At 32.8% G+C, this 14,829-nt stretch overlaps 1 protein-coding gene across 3 annotated transcripts in view; it reads left to right on the top strand.

The window, feature by feature from the left end:
• The window catches only part of LOC126914964 (paired box protein Pax-6-like), a 142,068-nt gene that overhangs the window by 84,852 nt on the left and 42,387 nt on the right, over window positions 1–14,829 (top strand). The window lies entirely within an intron of this gene.

Here is a 14,829-nt window from a genome sequence, read left to right as displayed (position 1 = left end):
AAAGTGAAAGAAAACAAGTGTTTTTGTAAATACAAAAACGTGATTGTTAATTAATACTAAAGGTGGTTGCTTCTACCCGTGTCTCACGCCGACAGGCGTATTAATGTGCTAACAATAACATAAAATGTAACAAAATATGGAAGAATAGAGTATGCGATATTCATAGTATGACGATCAACTATTAACACGACCACCAGCTCCACTAACAAGTGTAAGAGTCAGGATATTTAACTATCGTGAATTATACGTGTATTATGAGGAGAAAAGAAAATTTGAAGAACAAAGCATTCTGATTTATTTAATTCTCTATTAAAATCATCAAATGTTATAACGCTTTAAGCCCCATTCCTTCAAAGTCGCTGAACGTATTGTATATTCTTCGCTATTCGTATATCTTCGTTAAATAGTAATATATCAATGTTTATAAGAAAAAATAGCTATTGTTAACTGATCAGTGTCAGCAAGTGTGCTAAAAGATCAATGAAAGCCATCACAGGCCATTAGAAATAACAAAGAATTTTTCAAAGAGCAATATAACAATAGCACGAAACGAGAGAGAGAATAAACTCATAATTCGCTAACAAAAAACAATGAACACAATGAATTAGCAACATGGTAGATCGTGTATCTCGTCACATATCATTTCTAAGATATGAAAAGGACATTTATGCATGTGTACTAATGTGTAGCCTAATACATATTTTTTTCTAACAGAATTTTTATGGGTGAATTTGGGTGATTTGAAAAGGATTTTGCTTATTTTTTTTAATTAGGAATGACAAATTTTGGAGATATTTTAATGGAAATATGAGGATGTATTTAGATTGCGGTAAAACGATGAATGGAATACAAGGAATAGTAAAACGAGGAATGGATAATAATAAATTCTTTTAGGGGAAAAAATTGATATAAATTTAATATTTGCATTAATTTAACTATTTTAACTTATATGCTAATTGAAACTAATTTAGCTTAAAATTATGAATAAAGTTGTACAACAATATGAAAGTGATATTCCAATGACACAAATGTCTTTTTGTATTGAAGAAGCATTCGAAATTGAAAAATATTTATCGTTTGTATACCATATAGTGCGTTAAAAGTTTAAGTCAGTTAATTAACGGGGGAAGAATACTGTAACCACCAATTCAATAAGTTGTATCATTTTTCTTATTTGAACGTAGACGTTGCATTATTAAATGATAGAAGGTTCAATGTTACTCATTATACTTTTATATTATTTTTAGAAAAGTATTTCATTCTGAACATATATGTATATGCATAATATAAATATTTATATAATACAAAGTTTCAATAAAATCTAATGAAAATTGCTTATAACATCAGTAATATAAATAGAACTTTGATGTTGTTTTCAATTAAGTGATAGGTACTCGCAATCAAATATATAGGAATGGAGAATGTCACTGGTTCCACTTCGGGATAACTTTATAAATGATAATTTTAGCGACAATTGTGGTTCAGATGAATATTTTACGATTTAGGACCTAACATGATGCACTAACTTCAATATTTTTATCTCCATAATTCATTCTAGAAACAATGATATGTCTTTTATGAAGAAGTTCAAGTCGAGTATAGAAAATATATTGGAGTTTCTATTTATTTAGGAGAGATTTTCACTAAATGTTTTTGAACAAATGTTTTTTATCTTAGTTTAATCAGAGTGTTAACTAGTTAATGATGTTAACTATGATTATAGATATATATTGGTAAAATTTTAAACGGTTCAGAAAATCTATATAGAAGTTACAAAATATTTATTACAAGTATAGGCATGTACCTATATTTCAGAATATCTATGTCACAAAAGTATCTAAACAAGCAATCTACAATATTAATAGGTATCAGTAATCATTAGGACTATTTTTAATACTTATTACATGCTTAAGATGGTTATTCTGTTACTTCTATGCCAATATAGAACTAATTTTTTTACTAAATTATAAGTTTCCAGTAAATATCTCGCAACTTCTATATACATATAACATTTTCAATTTAGTTTCAAATGTTGCTAACATAATCATGGCAGACGCATCTCGTTATAAGGCTAATAAAATTTCAAAATGTTTTAAACAACCTACACAAGATACCCACACACAACAATTTGCTATAGTAAGTGTACGAGTACTTTTGCGAATAACTGTACCTACCGCAACAAGAAGAATAAAAAGTTGCTTGTTAACGCGTCTAACGCACAAAAACCGCATATGGACATGAACAATTTATATGACGAATAAAAGGATGAATCGTGAACGTGCATCGTGGGCGAATGTCAATGCGCTCGCATGGCGGACAGATCGAGCAAAACGCATCGTTGAGCTTTTGCGGCGAGGCATGCGCGTGGAATCTCTGCGGTCTTCCACAAAGAGAAAAGTTAGCCTACATGCTATCTAGTCGTATTTGTCTACACAGCTTATAAAAATATTCGTACATTTAATGCAGAAAACATTTTGAAATTTCATTAGCTCTATAAATAGTAAGACGCGACAGTGAATGTTACAATTATATTAACAAAATTTGAATCCAGTCTGGGAATAATATATAGAAATTACAAGATATTTATCGGAAACTTATAGTTAGAAAAAGAATTAGAATACAGTAAAAGTATTCATCTTAAGCATATATGTAATAAGTGTTAAAGATGGTCCCATTGAAACTGATCAATGTTGCGAATGATTGCTTATTTAAATATTTTTATGATCATCCCGAAATATACAGGTTGACAAGGAAATATGTAGGTGACCAAGCTATGATAGTACCGCATTCTACTGTTCCTAAGGATGAAAAAAGGAATATGTAAATATAAATCCGAAAACTCTTCTTTTCCAAAATATAGACATATTCTTTTTATATTGAAAATTCTCTAAAATAAAAGTCGGACGTAATATTTCAAATTTCAAGCACTGTTATTATTTCTTTTGTTAGAAGTAAATATGTTAAAACAAGTTATGTTGACATTAGAAGCAGCGTGTTTCATGATAAATCAGTATCGTCCTCGGTTAATTGAATAAGATTCAGTATCTCTAATCCTATGATGCCTCGAAACAAGTAAGTACTCTTAGAAAGACATTGTCTTTGAGAAAAGTCTGTTGATAGAGACACTGAATTTCTCTGACGTTTCCGTTACCCCATCCATACAGTTTCCAGTATTCGCAAGTGAATATCTATACACTCGATATTGGAATAATCATTCTGATAGTAACATTGTCTTCACTATAAAAGATTTAAATACATACTGGCTTACTCTAACATATTATTTACTTCTGACGAAAGAGACGATGACAGTGCTTGAAATTCTGACAGTTATTTTAGTGAATTTTTGATGCAAGCAAAGGCTCTGTCTATATCTCGCAAAGGAAAAATTTCCAGATCTATGTTTCTATGACCTTTTTCCATCCTCAGAAACAGTAAAATACGATAGCAAAGTTTAACCTATTTCCTTATCACCCTGTATACTTATAATGAATATCTCGTAGCTTCTATGTAGGTTTTTAACATCGTTAAAAATTGTTAGTGATGATAATCGAATGTCACTACAATACTAATAAGATTCGAAAATGTTTCGTATAAGACGCATAATATGTTTATGCTGTACATATGTAAGTACATACTCACATACATCGAAATAACAAACATCCTTGTTTTTCTCTTATTCTGTTTTGCAGTAGATACGCCTTCTGTATATTTGTATGTGTTTGTACGAATATACAGTATACAGGCGTGTATGCGAATCATTCGATCCGCGGTCTACGCTATTACGAATTCCCAACCGCATCTAGAAATCGATGGTCGAGGAAAAATTCTTTCGTTCGAACTAGTTGGAAAATACAGGCCGGAATTCGGAGATGAAATTCCGCGGCCGCTGCAAATACGTGATCTGATGCACCGACGTTTCGGCTATAGTTGGTCGGTTTGCTAGTGCATCGGTTGGTTTGAAACGGGTCTGTAGCCCAACCAATCTTCTAGTTCCGCCACTGTTAATAAGACTCCATTTTATGCACGAACTCGTACAGGTTATCACGCGACATGTCTTCCACTAAGTAACACTAATTTTTGTGCTTTGGCGGTTGTGTGCGACATTGGAAATATAAATGAGGCATCGTTTAACCCCTTCCCGTACTTTAGCGAGTCAGACTCGCGATGAAGATTTTGGCCCAAACATGAATATCGCGAGTCTGACTCGCTAAAGTACGGGAAGGGGTTAACTAATTTGAATCCAAAGACCATTACTAAAAAATGACAAATAACTCTCTGTACTTAAAAGTTTCTAAATGTAAGACAAATCGTTTGATATATCGAGCTCTCACAATTTCTAAATTATACATAAGAGTTTTACGTAAGAGTTGCTTTCGCAATTTGCAATTTCTCAACCCCCAGAAATCGAAATATGTATTCTTACTGAAACTTCTTATCAAGATGTATTATTTTTGTCAGAAATAAAAAATTCTTAAGTTCCTCTGAAAAATCAAAAAATTCCTTAAATTCTCCTAAAAGTCAAAAGATTGCTCAATTCGTCTGGAAAAACTTCTTTCAAAAAATCGTAAAGTTCCTAAATTTCTTTCGGAAATAGATATAGTTAAAAATTTCGATTGATCTATTGCTTACAAGTTACCAACAAATTTTCATATTTCACAGCTTACCTCGCACAACCAAAAACAATCCACGTATACGTACATACCACTACTGCTTGAAAAAACAATTTTCCACTCGCTCCAACGATCAATCTTCCACCTTGCCTAACTCTTTCTCTCGCCGAAGACGACAATAAAGATCTATCCGTCTTCGTTCTTCCCCCTTGTGTAACTCTTTTTGACGCAGAGCCTTCTCGTCGAGCGAAGCTATGCTCAATCGAGGGAAGCGCGTGAGAGGGTGACAAAGTGTCTCAGCCGCGAACGGGATAAGAAGAAGAAGCTGTAGAGTGGGGTGCCGGGCTAGAGAAGAGATCTCTCCTTAGCCACCGTTTTCCTCGGTGAAGAACAGAGGGGGGAGGGGGAGTCCAGAGTTGACTGATCTGCCTCGTAATGCGAATCGATATACACAGGGTGTCCCGTAACACGTGGGAAATATTTCAGAGACTCGATCAGTATCTGAGGAAATGAAAAAAGTTTATATGAACACAATTCTTGTTTACGTGATATAGGAAATTTGGTGTTCATTTTATAGCTGAATTTTTACCTTATCTAGGATTTTTTTTACAACATTTTTATTTTAACCAGTGATTGCTTATTGTAATATAATTTTTGGAAATATTATAGTTTAATAGTATTTATGTAATTTATGCTATTAATATATTGATATGTTAATATGATATATATGATATAATGATACATATAAATATACATATATGACCAATTTATATAACTTTATAAAAAATGCGGAAATGTATTGTTCAGTATAAATTATAGGATGTATTGTAATGTGTGAGAAATATTTGAGAAACTCATTCAGCATCTAAAGACTGAAAAAAGATCATATAAACATACGTCTTATTTAATGTCATTTATGATATATAATCAATTTTGTGTTTTAATAGCTACACGATCGCCCAAATTAATTTCACTAGATTTTTCAAATAAATATATATTTAAAAAATATAAGGATAAAAGTGAATACACATGTAAAAATCCCAAGTAATGCAGTTTTATGCTATTAAGTTTCATTTCGTTTAGAGGCTCGGTACCACCTGAAGATCACTTTGTTATAGGTCGTCAAAAAATCAAAATATCAAAAAATCAAAATATATTCGTTCTACCAATCCCATCAAATAAATTTCAATTCGAACGTTTTTTAATAAAGTCGACAAATAACGAGTTATTTCAAATGATAATACTCATATTGATTCACCCCGTATAAGTGCGTTTCTCTTTTTCTTAGACAGCCTTTTAGGCAACGTTCACACGGTTGATACGCGCAGTATAGCCAAACCCTCGTGTGGGGGATGAATATAACGTGACTCGCGTATGAATAATACCGAGTACGTGTTACGTGTGTATAAAGACGCGCGAGGATCCGCTCTGTAAAAGGCACTCCGGCTGCGACTTCCGTGTTTCGAGCCGTGGGCGGAGTCAGAGGGAAGAGGCAGTTTAAGGGAAGTCGTCAACAATCCCTTGGAACTCTCTTCGGTTTACTTTTTTGATTTTGTTTTATTATTTTCTCTGCTTCTTTGCGTTTTCAGATTTTTATATTTCACACATTTTTCTGTTTCAAATCAGTTTGCTTTTAAAATGTTCCTTTCCTTAATATTTGGTATTTTAGAGTTATTTAACTATTGACAGAGGTTTCTAATTCTAATTTGTAAGGGTAAAATATGGACATTGGATTGTGGTAAAAACAGAGAAAAACATAACATTCATTTGCAATATGTTTTCAGCCAATTTACGTCATAGAATTACATGTTTTAATGTTATGGATTAAACAAGAGATTTTCAAAGATTTGTTCGATATATGCTTAATATTTATTATTTCTCCTTTTTCTTTGAGTATTTCGAGCCCCATGCTAAAAAATTTTTTTTATTCATGGAAAGTTCCTGTTTTGTCTATGATTTTTGTGGTGAACTTCTGAAGAATATTTGTTGTTCTTAAATATATCGAATATATATTATATAGAATATTTATGTAAATTTTACATATTACTTCTCTGCTTGCTCTTTAATGTATCGATATGGATTTTGATGTTGGCTTTATTGCTACAGATTTGAACATTAATTTGGATATCGTGTAATAATGGCGAATGTTAGTTATTTTGGTAATGATTAACTATTACAAAATTGACACAATCGATATAGAGTATTGTGTAGTTAAGAAATATAAAGTTCTATAGAAGGCTTAATACGTATTAAATGTAAATCATAAAGTACAATGTTTCATTTTGTGGAAAAATGGAGAAAATCATACTTTGTAAATTTTTTGAAAATTATCGAAGTAAGAATAAAAAAATGTAGACTCTTAAACAAATCTCGAAGAAATATAACTAAACTTCAAGAATATCCTACTTACATGTAAATGTTTAAATGTGATTATCTTTTATGAGTTCAAAGGATTTAATAATTATGCTACTAGATGTTTGTGTATTTATGGAAAAGTTTAAAAATACAAAATATACGAAATAAAATATTGAAAGTAAAACATTTATTATGATATGTACTCGATAGAACTAACCTGTATATCGGTTATAATTATATTCATTATCATATTTTCATATGGAATCGATTAAATTGTGGAACATTTTAAAATTTGTCATTAAGTACCCATTTTCAGCAATATTCTATTAAATTCTGATCTGCAATAGTTTAATTAATTTCATACATTTACATCGTCTTATCTGTCCAAATGCAAACTTTACTCACTTTGTTACGTTTCATTAAAAATGTATTAATAATGTATTTTCATTGAAAGTATATTAACTGAAGAAAAAGGAATAGAAAAGGGAAATGAAAATGTCGGTCAGATGTTACATTTGAATTTGCAAAAGCGAATCGAGAATATTAGGCCGGACGTGGAGTGAAATCATACAGAATTCCGCGCGCATAGAGATCATAATTCAATCGTCTCTGGTACGATGAACATGCTCGTCCGATTGTGTAACATTACGTAATCCCTTCGGTGATTGATCTGTGTGCTAACGACACACCGACTTATGTAACTGATAGCACGTTACATACTACGCGGTTAGGAATCACTTTATTTTTCTATTATTTTCTACTTTACGCAATATTATTTTATTTAATTATACTTAATATATAAAATAAATTTGGCTGTTCTAGAATGTTAATAGCAATATTTTATTAAAATTTCTTATTTATGATAGGTAATATTAGTAATCTTAACATACACAAATGGATTAATAATTAACAGTAAAATATAACTATATATATGTTCCTATTTTATGCACTTATGGTAATAACCTCTACTCAACGTATTCGAAATAGAAAAATAATTAAATTATTCCTACAATATCCCTTCGTAAATTTTTGTGTAAATTTACGTGCGAGCTATTATGTTGATCATTGATAATCATCAATTAAGTTAATAATGAACAATAAAAAAAGAAACACAAATAAATTAATAATTAATGTATTTCTACATTATGCATTTACAGATCACTATTCAAAATATTCAAAGTAGAATCTAACTACTTTATTAAATTAATCAATTATATCAACAACCAATAGCCAAACACATAAAGAGATTAATAATTCAATTATTCCTAACTTCTACCTACAATTTAAAATCCTATAAACCCTCGATACACGAAATTTTCAAGTCACTATACTTTTAAAATATCAACAAATTCCTTACTAATCCAACGATAAAATCACTTGAAAGCAACATTGAAAATATAATAGATCGCGTTCGATCTTGTCCTCCATATTCATCTTTAACAAAAACATAAAAAGTTCATGCGAGAGCGTAGGAAGCCGGAGGATCGCCATTCCTTCGTTTATGCCTCCATCCTTTTCCCTCTCTGCATCCATATTAATTCGGCGATATTAATCAAGCAGCGAGTTCTCGCGTACAAAGGCTTACCGATGTAAGCGCAGTAGGAAACTTATTGTTTTGGTACCCTCCGGTTCAATATCGACGTGCCCTGTGACGCAATGTGTATATGCTTACACTGGTTGCACATCACGCTCATACACACAGAGACACAGACATAGCCTTAACCTATACAAACGTGTGTTGGAGCGGGCGCAAATATTCTAAAAACTCAACAGCAAAAGCTATGTATATGTATATAGAGATATATGTATATATATGTAGATGTAGACACAGGCGGAGAAACGGAAGGATCACAAAGGCTTTTCTCGTTGCAAGCAACCAGCCAGGCAGGCAAGTAAAAGCAGGTGCCGACTTCGAAAGAGAGTCGAAAAGAGTTCGACGTAGCTGTCGACGGGGGATCTCCAATCACTGGCAGGCAGCGTCTGCCATACGTGGAAGCTACCGCTGACTTTCAGCGGGATCTGCCTTCCCTTTTCTTACGCTCATTGTTTCCCCTCTGTCGCCTGCCACACGAGAACTCAGCAAGCTGTGTGATAGAAGTAAGACAATATACAGTAGTACGTACTCCATTCATATGAATCTATCATGGTATAAAGAAATGCAGTGGCTACAAAAGTATTAGCACTTATAGCACTATCCTTACTTCCCAATGAAGAGCCTTCTTATCAGGTTCTATACATTTCGTTTTCATACTATTAACTTTTGTGACATAGGAATACCAATAAAACATACGAAACTTATAGTTACTGTTAGATGTAATTAATTCAGATGTAAGTTGTTTCTCAAATCGATGATTCGAATCTCAAGGGAGACACTGAAAGCTGGAAGCTTCCAATTATGAAGGTTAAGAATGTGCTTAAAGGATAAAATTATTGAAATCAAGGAATTAAGTAAATCGATGTGAATCGTAATTCATTAGAATACCAAACTATACGTAAACAGATACGATTTAACTAAAAACGATCAAACATCTTGAAATATATAGGATAATCCTATGGCCAAATGTCCATAAGGCCAAATTTCTAAAATCGTTAATTTCCATAAAAGAATGACCCTCATTTTCGGCTTTAGCAACCTAAAATATTTTAGAAAAGACACATTCAGAACAAAAATTTTCCAATTCGTATACTGTAATAAATCCATTATTTAATTACGTATGTATCTCGTATGAGCCAACTTCAAGACATTCAATGTTACTGTTAATTATTTTATTATAATCAAGTCATACAATATACAAATAAATACTGACGATTAATTTTACAAATTCGTCATTCGTTATTTCAATGAATCATTACGAATTTCAACATAACACTCAGTGTTTTCAGCAACCTGTACTTTTAAATTCTAAACACAGTTTCAAACAAAAGAGAAACGTCATGTTTCGGACACAGGCCGTGAGACTAAGAGAAGCCAAAATTAAAAATCCTGAGAATCAGACTACTACGACCACCCGCAAACACGGAAAAGACTAAAAGCACGAAAAAAGAAAAGACGCGAAAGAAAGAAGGAACAGAGAGCTGAGAAAAAAGATTGAAGGTCAGGGCGGACGTTTCGACGGTGAGCGAATCTGATTCTCGTGTTTCGAGTCACGAGGGTTACTCGTTCCTCGTCTGGGATTGTTTAGGGTCACGAAAGGGGGTAGCTTGGTTTCCTCGCGCCCTTGCACCGCGGGTATCCTGTGTTCTTTCTGTATTCTCGGTCGTTTGTCTCGCCTCCGCGAGCGTCCATATTAAGAAAATAGCGGGAGGTTCCCGCAGTGCCTGTGGGAATCTGACCAAACCGATATCCTCCTCTTTCAGTGGGAACCAGGAAATATTATTTATTTATAGTGGCTCATAAAAGTATTTCTGCATTTATGATGGATAACTTCTATACGTATATTGTGCGTGTATTAAATACAACATTTAAAACATTTTGGAGAAAGACATTTTACTATCATGGTCACATAGGTAGAATCTGAAGTCAGTACGAAAATATGTGTATGTAGAAGTTATAGAATATTTACTGCGAACTTAACTTTAGTAAAATATTAGTATACAGTATGGATAGCCACTTTAAGCATATAGATAATAAGAGGTAAAGATAATCTCAATGAATACTGAGACCAACGCGGATTAAACCGAGGAGGGGGGGGGTGTCTTTCTTTAAAAGTAATAGAGTAAGATAGGATTATTTGAGTTAGAAGAATATTTAAAATGAATATTTAAAAAATAAAAGGAAACCTATAGTATGGCATTTATTATATTCTTTTATTTCTACATGAATTTAGATACACTTTCTGTCTTGACTTAATTATTGTATCTATGTATCTTTCCAAACTCAAAAACAAAACAAACTCCAAATTGTTAAAATTCGATTATTATGATACATTAATAAGTAAATTTATATTATTATTATGATACATGTAAAACTAAAAGCACTGGGTTTCAAATCTATACATATTAAACAAATTTGTAGAAAATTAAATTAATTGTAATTAATATATTTGTATGATGTAATTTTATATAGCGTAATGTGATGCATAATTTAATACATTCTGTTATTTTCACGCGAATGTAGTAGTTTTGTTTCCTGTCGCGATAATCATCAGTTACGCAACGGATGTTTGCGTGTTGAATTTCACAGTAGAACATTGTTGTTCACGATGCAAGGGTAGATTTATCTGATTGAATATAGTAATCGACAATGCAGCTGCATATCTTTCTCTGTTTCAGGGCTGATTTAACGAGATTAATCTGCTTGAAAATAATTTATCCAAAAAGTATAGTATTACAGTTTGCATAATCATCATGTTAGGGGATGTTTAATGTAGATAAAGATATTACAGAAACGACTCTTTCAGTTCGATTAATATGATTTTCATAAAATTGCAGGGTCCTTAGCAAAGGCTTAATATGTATCTATATATATATATTTATATTCTCGAAACAAAATTGAAAAATTTTAATATTAAAACTTATCTTCATAAAATGTTTGAAAAGTAAGAAAATTTATTTAATTCGTCTCATAAATTTAATAATTATGTATGGGAAGTGTGTAAGTAGGTACATATTAAAATTTAATAATTGAGGTATTAGAAGTTTAATTGTTAGAATTTCCAAGTAAAGTAGATAAGTTTACTTACTTTAGAAATATTTTACGAAGATAAATAGTAAAAATATAATAAATGTAAATACGGTACGTAATTGCGTACATTTTTTGCCAATCTATCTGTAAATATATACAATATAGTATACATATATAGGCATGTCTATTCATAATATATGTATTATCCGATAAAAAGTAGCAAGAATAATAAAAAAGATTAAGATTAGTAAATATTATATTGAATATTAAAGTCTAATACTAAAATTGAATATTAAAATTCTATACCCTTTTAACATTTTTATATACTATAATATTTCTATTTTATTATCAACTCGTTAAATATCTAAAAATTCTTAAATTACAAAAGTCAAAATGGCGAAGGCTGAAAAACACAATGTTATAATAGATTCGCTTGAAATATAAACAAATCACAAAGGACAAATTTCATCACGCGCACGAGGCGACTCTGACCTCAGACTTAATTTACAACACGGAGGTAATCTCGCGCGGAAGACCAGTTATTTAAAATCTCCTCGCCCGCAATTATTCTCCACACAATAAGCGACAACCCTAAATGCGCAACACTTTCGCTCTCACTTTGTGTGTTTTCTCTTTCTCTTCCTCTTTCTCCTTTCCCATCTTTTTTCTGTTAAAAATAACACCTCTAGATGAAAACGAGGAGACAGAAAGAGAGAGAGAGAGAGAGAGAGAGAGAGAAAGAGAGGGAGAGAGGGAGAGGAAGAGAAAGACCGTCGCGACATAGAAGGGGAGTGAAAAGTGGCGGAGGTTACTTCCGGAAAAATTAATATCTCGTGGGAAGGGCGGTGCACCGGCTGTTAGCTCAAGTGCAGACCTGGCAAGAGTAGAGGGAACCAGACGGAAAACTTTGTTTTCCAAAGCAACTTCTAGCGATGGCCTCAAATATGTCGCAGGCAGTGTGCAGAATGGAACATTCGCCGAATGGATTCAATCCCTCTATAAATAACTTGAAAACAAGAAGCGGTACTTTTTCAAATACATTCGAACTCTCTATAAATACTTTGAGAGATAAAATAGATACTTGTAAATAGAGTGGAATACTGCTAAAATAGGTTTGAAAATTTACGTGCACCTTATCAGAAATTCTCCATCCGCTTAAAATTATTTTTCTCGGCTATTATTCTTAGATATGTAGTTACAGGTATAAACGTTGAAACAGAATTTATAGGAATCTCATTTAAATTGATTAAAAGCAATCAATTTCGTGATTCTCATAATTCGATTGCTACCGGGAAGGAATTCGATGCATTCGGATATTGAAATACACTTCAACATTTGGAAATTCAAAAATCCCAAAATTCGGAAATTTGAAAGTTTGAAGGGTTGAAACTTTGACGATTCGTGAGTTTAAAATCTTGGGAACTCGAAAATTTGAAAATTTCAACATCCTACAATTCCGAAATATCGATACCCAAAATCCTAAAATTTGAAGATTTCAATGTTCCAAAATTCCCAAATACGAAAACTTGACAATTTCTTAAAATATCGATGTAATCTTACACAAATTCTCAAAACTTACAAATATGCAGATGCTGGAACAAAATAGTATGTTTCTTAGGAGTATGGATAACTAATACCAATAGTAATCCGAACTCTACGAAGGGATCCTTTGCTATTAGTACACGTTAAACTTGATCCCATCACTAACAACTATTCGCCTCCCTTTTGTGGTTTTGCTCTTTGTTCTCAGGGATAACCCTGAGAATAGATATTTTTCGAGAAGCGTCGAGTTTAGGAGTATCCCGAAGAAACTCTGGCTCACGGAATTCACGAGGTTTCAAACGACCGCACAACTCTCTCTCTCTCTCTCACTCTCACTCTCTCATCGACTGGGGTTGGTTTGGTCTTTAAGATCAGTTTAATTGGTCTTGACCGCTTGACCGGAGTAATTGGCCAATCCGAAATTCGGTTTCGAAACTAGCTGCTGGTTGAATCTTGAGGCCATTTGAAGGCGTCCTCAAAATCTCTTTGTTCTCGACGAAACGAGAAGCCGTATTTAATGTTTGGAAAAGTTCGAGGAATTGGAGTTCGGTTCAATTGTTTCAATGTAGACTGTTAAAGATAAGTCTGGCGATAGTCTTATGATTTTTAATGCGCGTGGGTAATTAATTAGTAATTAATATGTAGTATCAATTACTTAACACACCTATATTTCCCGATATAAGAAAGAAACCTAAAACCTTGTTACTTTGGTGATCAAATATTTTTATGATAGAAGCTTATGCGTACATCGCTTATCAGAAATTGTGTGTAGTTTGTCTTTCTTCTGTTCGGATAGAACATTGCGTTATATCGTCTAAAAACATACATTTTCTATCTTTTTTTTTTTCACAATTTAACTACATCATTTCTTCTAAACGAATAACCCAAGTACCATCTCGTCAAAATAATATTCAATAAATGTTACCAATTCAATAAATCAAAGTTAACACATATCGATAATTAAATCATTACTGATTTATGAAAATAACTTTTATAGAAAATACTATCAATATACATCAATAAACAAACCATTGCCAATCAATTTAAAGGAAAAGCATAAATCGTTTCTAATTCTTAACAAATGTTATCGGTCTAATAAACCAAAAAGCGATATATACATATCTAGTCATTGTTATCCAAACAACGGAAAACCGACTCTCTCCTCCCTTTTTTCAATTTTACCGCGACCAGAAAGTAGGAGAAGGGAAGAAAGAAGAGAACTGGCCGCGGTGGTTGCGGGATATGATGAAAAGCGTGGAATGGCGAGGAGAAGGGCGAGAGAGGGGGGAACATTTTGGTGGGTTGGAACGTGGCTGTAGAATTTCAGGAGGATCCTGACGAGGGATTGGCTGTGTCGGAGTGAACTTATGAAACGGCCAACCCCGGTAGAGTCGAGCGAGATATTAAATTTCTGGAATTTTGCGGTTAGGCGCGTCTACATGCCGACGGGTCTGCCACCAACACATCCGCGTTTCTGTGCTCGTGTCCACGTGCCGTGGCTAAGAAAATTCTTTCACAGGATTTCTCCCATTACCGTCTCGATACCCCCTGTCTCCGCATAGTTATTCAATATGCTTGTATTGGTACGTAATATGGCTCGAATAAAGGCGGTTAGTTTGATTTCTGACTTTCATTGTTGCTAGCTAGTTAAGATTCGCAGCATAGTTAACTCTAAGTGATTGATGTTTTGCTTGATTG

The sequence above is a fragment of the Bombus affinis genome, chromosome 3, assembly GCF_024516045.1.
Source record: "Bombus affinis isolate iyBomAffi1 chromosome 3, iyBomAffi1.2, whole genome shotgun sequence".
Classification (NCBI taxonomy): Eukaryota; Metazoa; Arthropoda; class Insecta; order Hymenoptera; family Apidae; genus Bombus; species Bombus affinis.
Note: the sequence above shows the minus strand (reverse complement) of the source record. Positions and strands in the feature narration are given on the sequence as shown.